The sequence below is a fragment of the Elephantulus edwardii genome, unplaced genomic scaffold (genome assembly GCF_000299155.1).
Source record: "Elephantulus edwardii isolate Elephantulus edwardi_28Jun2011 unplaced genomic scaffold, EleEdw1.0 scaffold00025, whole genome shotgun sequence".
Lineage (NCBI taxonomy): Eukaryota > Metazoa > Chordata > Mammalia > Macroscelidea > Macroscelididae > Elephantulus > Elephantulus edwardii.
In genome coordinates, this window is record NW_006399775.1 from 22,020,582 (window position 1) to 22,026,038 (window position 5,457).

Below are 5,457 nucleotides of genomic sequence, written 5' to 3' on the forward strand. Positions count from 1 at the left end.
ATTTTACAATCCCACCAACAATGTATAAGAGTTCCTTTCTCACCACACCCTCTACAACATCCATTACTTGCTGTCCTGTTCATGGGATCGTTATGGGTAGTGCTCGACTCAATGGTAATCATCATCATCATCAACAACAACACTGGAATGGGAGAAAGGAGGGACTAACTGAAGAAAAGGGACAAATAGACATTATTGCTTATATGGTAATTGACAAGCTGGAAAAAGGCATGAAGTACAAAATGACTTGTGGGAGGTCGAGAGAAGAAAAGGTATATCAATGAATTAATATGAAACCCCATTTATTCTGTAAACTTACACTAATATAACAAAGAAGAAGAAAATTGAAAGGAAGAATGAGAGAGGGAGAGAAGGAAGGAGGCAATGAAGTAGATAAAGATGGAAGGAAGAAAGGAGGTAAGAAGGGAGGCAATACTTTATGCAAAGACTATTGTTATTTAGAGATCTCTGGTGTCCTAGTGGGTAAGACATTGTACCACCAATCCAAAAGTATCTGCTTCATATTCAACAGCTCCTCTGCAAGCCAAAAACGGGCATCTCTTTCCAAATGACTTACATTCTCTGAAAACTTTCTAAAGGGTCAATTATGAGGCAGTTTCCACCTGATGGCACAGAGGAACAATAACAATTGCTTTTCATTTTTTCCTTAGTGTCTAGAGAAATTTCAATTATGACTTAAGATTTAAGTATAAGCAAACAGCAAAGTATGAATGATTGAATTAATTCTTTAACTCTATGATTTTAATATGTTTTCCAGAATATGGGAAGGAGGAAATGGGCCCAGTAGGATTCATGGTTTTCATTGTGTGTTTCAGGGCATGTGAGTTATATAGAGAATAAATGAATTCCGCTTAAGAAAAATGAGGAAGAGCTGTTTGAAAGAACTAATGACCCTGGAAAATGCTGAACTGAAGAGGAAAGATTAGCTTTTACAAGAGACTGACTAGAAGTATGAATGCGAAGGGAAAAAAGAGACATTTTACATTTACATAGCACACAAAAAGAATGCTAATTGTTCTAATTATGTAAGGTTGAAGTTACTTCAAGAAAAAACCAAGAAAATAAAAATCAAATAAAAAAATATATATTATGTTTGCAGTGCAATTTTAAAATAGTACAAATTTTAAAAATAGCCTAAATATTAAATATGTAGATGAGTTCAGTATCAAGAAGACAAAGATTCTCACCACTGGGCCAACTGGAAGCATCAGATGGATGGTGAAGAGATTGAGATTGTTCACAGCTCTATTTTTTTTTTTTGGCTCTGTAGTCAAAACTCTTGGCAACAGCAGCCAGGAAATTAAAAGGCATATCACAATGGAAGTCAGCTGTTAGGGACCTCTCCAGGGTACTGAAGAGCAATGGTGTCACTCTGGAAATTAAGGTGCACCTGATATAGGCTATGGTCTTTACAATCACTTGCTATGCATCAGAGAATTGGACAATGACTAGGGAGGATAGAAGAAGAATTGATGCCTATGTGCTGTGGTGATGGAGAAGAGTATTGAATATACCATAGTCTGCTAAGAAAATGAACAGGTTCATCCTGGAGAGGGTGAAGCCAGGATGCTCCTTAGAGAAAAGGATTCTGAAGCTTTGTCTGACATATTTTGGATATGTTGTAAGGAGGGACCAGTCCTTGGAGAGGAATGTCATGCTTGAAAGGTGGAAAGACAGCATAGGAGAGGAAGACCCTCAGTGAGATGGATTGATTCAGTGTCTGGGGTAATGGGGTAGGTGTGTCAGAGACAGTGAGATTGGCACAGTATAGAGCAAGGTTTAGGTCTGTTTTATATAGGGTCACTATGAGTCACAGGCAACTTGACAGCACATAACAACAACAACAACAACAGATGTCATTTACATATCCTAGTGGAATGTTAATACAGAATAATGTAGAGGTGTTGGCAATGATTATGACTGGGTATTTATTATAAAATTATTGTTGTTGTTGTTAGGTGCCATCAAGTGGAGTACCATTCATAGTGACCCTATGAATAAGCATTTGAACCCTTTTCTATCCTGCACCATCTTTATACTTCCTGGCACATAAGAGCCCATTGCAGCGGACACCTTGTCAATCTACCTAATTGAGGGTCTTTTTCTCCTTGCCCAATGCTCCATCCTTCCCACCATTATGTCCTTCTCCAAAACAGTACTTCCTAGAAACATGCCCATGCAACATGACGCTGAAGCATCATCATTCTTGTTTCCAAAGAGCTCTCCAGCTGCACCCTCTCCAAGACATTCTATTGGTTATCTTGGCTGTCCATGGGTTGTTCAGTGTTCTTCCCCACCAACAAGATGTCAATTCTTTTCCTGTCATCCTCATTCAATGTCCACCTCTCAGATGCATAGCAAGTAATTGGAAAGACCTGTATCAGACACACCTCAAACTGATATCACTACTTTTCAAGAATTTGGAGAGTTTCCTAACTGCAGATTTTCCCAGCACAATTCATCTCATTATTTCCTGACTGCTGGTACCAAGGGTGTTAAATGTGGATCCAAGCTCTTGACAGTTTCAATCTCCTCTCCATCCATCATGACACTGACAATTGGTCCAGTACTAAGAATCTTTGTTTTCTTGATATTGATATACAATCCATACTGAAGACTGCATTACTTGATCTTCTACAAGTGCTTCAAGACCTCCTCACTTTTTGTAAGCAAGATTATGTCATCTGCATAACACAGTTTATTGATGAGTCTCCCTCCAATCCTGACACCACACTCCAGTTTATAGACTCCAGCCTCTCATATAATTTGATCAGCATACAGATTGGATAGGCATGGAGATAGAATACAATTCTGATGCATTCCCTTCTCAATTTTAAAACAGACAGTGCTCCTCTGCTCTGTTTGCCCAATTGTTTTCTGGTCCCAGTATAGGTTCCACATGAGCACAATTAAAGCCCTGGGATTCACATTTTTCTCAACATCAGCAATAATTTGTTATGATCCACACAGTCAAATCCTTTTGAATACATAATCCATAAAGCATAAATACACATCCTTCTGGTATTCTTTATTTTCGGCCAGAATCTATCTGACATCAGCAATGATATCCCTGGTGCCATGGACTCTTTTAAATCCTCCTTGAACTTCAGTTAGTTGGCTACATATGTACTCTTCTAGCCATTTTTGAATGATCTTCAGCAGTATTTTTCTTGCATGTGATATTAATGATATTGTTAGGTAGTTTCCAGATTTAGTTGGATAATCTTTCTTGGGGAGGGGAACAGATTTGGACCTCTTCCAATCCTTTGGCAAGACAGCTGTTCTCCAAACTTCCTGGCATAGACTGGTGAGTGCATCCAAAGCTGCATCTTAAATTGAAATGACTCAATTGGTATCACATCGATTCCTGGGGCCTTATTTTTTTCAATGCAGCTTCTACTTCCTTCATTACCATTGGCTCCTGTTCATATGGTACTTATTGAAATTTTTCAGTGTCAGTCAGATCCTTTACGGTGATTCTATGTATTGCCTCCATCTTCTTTTGATGCTTTCTGGATTATTCAATACATTGTCCATAACATCTTTCAATATTATATAGTACATTATTAAATATTAAGACACATATTACAGTGTTATAAATACATATATACAGATATTTCTTGAATGTATTTATAAAATTGAAAAGATAAGGATAAACTTATTAATGCTTTTCCAAGTTTGACATGTGGGTAACTTGTGTTTGGTGGTGTTTTTAAGTGCTGTCAAGTGTCAAGTCACGTACAATGAATAACAATCATAAGAACAACAGATGTGAAATTTGTCCTACCTTGTGCCATCTTTGTCACCTTAGACATACTTGAGCCCACTGCTACAGTCATCCTATTGATCCATCTCATTGAGGGTCTTCCTCTTTCATGGATCTTCCACCTTTCCAGGCATAGTGTGTCTTTTTCCAAGCAATGACCCATTGTAACAACATGCCCAAAGTATGGGAGGTAAATTTTCATCATCCTTGCCTCTAAGGAGCACCTTGCTGACACTTTCTCTAACATATATTTGTTCTTTCGACAGTCCATGTGATATTCAGTACCCATCACCAGCACCATGATCGAAAGGTATCACTTTTTCTTTTGGCATTTGTGTGCATAGTTCAACTCTCAGTTACATAGCAAGTATTTGAGAAGACCATAGCTTAAATCAGGTGCATGTTAGTCTTTCAACTGTCAATACTGCTCCTTACAACTTGGCAGATATCCTTGACAAAAGACTTTCCCAATGCAATACATTTTATGATCTATTAATAGTGGTACCAAGGGTACCAATTATTGGTCAAAGTAAGATAAAATTGTTGACAATTTCATACTTTTCTCCATCTATCATGATGTTGCCTATCAATGAAGTGGTAAAGATTTTTGTTTTCTTGATGTTGAGATGTCATCCATATTGAAAGCAGTAGTCTCTGATCTTCTGCTATAAAGTGGGTTACTAATGATACCATTTTACCTTTATTTTAACCAATAATGAGTACTATCAATTGTTCCTGAAAATAGCACATATCCCATAAAGTTTTCAAAATTTAAAGAAAAAATTAAAGATTACACAAGCTAAATTAAAAGTAGAAGACTCTGATAAATTCAGAGTTAATAACTCCACAGGTGACTGAATTACAGGTTCGTATTCAACCGTAAGTGACTTGGAAGAAAGGTGTGGTGATTTACTTTTTGGACATTCAGTGAGGAGTTAGGCAGGAGCAACTGAGACAAAACAAAAAAATTGTTTCTTTTAAGCAAATTTTCCGATGGGAGACTATGAGAGTCATATCTCTGTATCTTGTGATAAATAGTGACTTTTTCCCCCCCAAGCAGATCACTAGGTCTTTACTCCAAGGCATTTCTGAGTTGAGTCAAATTCACAAATTTTTGGTTATCTGTACACTTATTTGGATATTTTTTGGTATACATCTACATTTCTTTTTAGCTTGTATTATTTTTTATTTTTCTACCATTAAAATTGGATAATACATAAAACAAAATTTTAGTGAATAGCATTATTTTTTCTTACCATTTACTCCTTTTCCACCAACTCAAATAACTTCCATTATGCTGAATTGGGACTTAAAAAAGAGAGATATTCTACTGAAGTGAGTAATAAGCTTCCATAGCTTGTTTTAGGAGGGAAGAAAATTTGCGAGAACTTCTACAAATTCAGCCTTGAAAACCGGCTCCTAAACTACTTGTGGAAGGGTTCACTTAGGCATGCAATTACCCATCACAGGTCTAATTGCCCATTTGCATGCACAATTTAGAAAAGCACAGTTGAAATTTAGTCCCAGGCTCTCCAACACTAATTTTCTCCCTTGAAATTGGCATTTCAAAGAACATCAGGTGGCTAAAACCCCAGATTTGTTATTTATTTCAACAAGAATAGAACTTTTCTCCTTTCCAAGTTAAAGGTACCTGGTTTTAAAAATTAAAA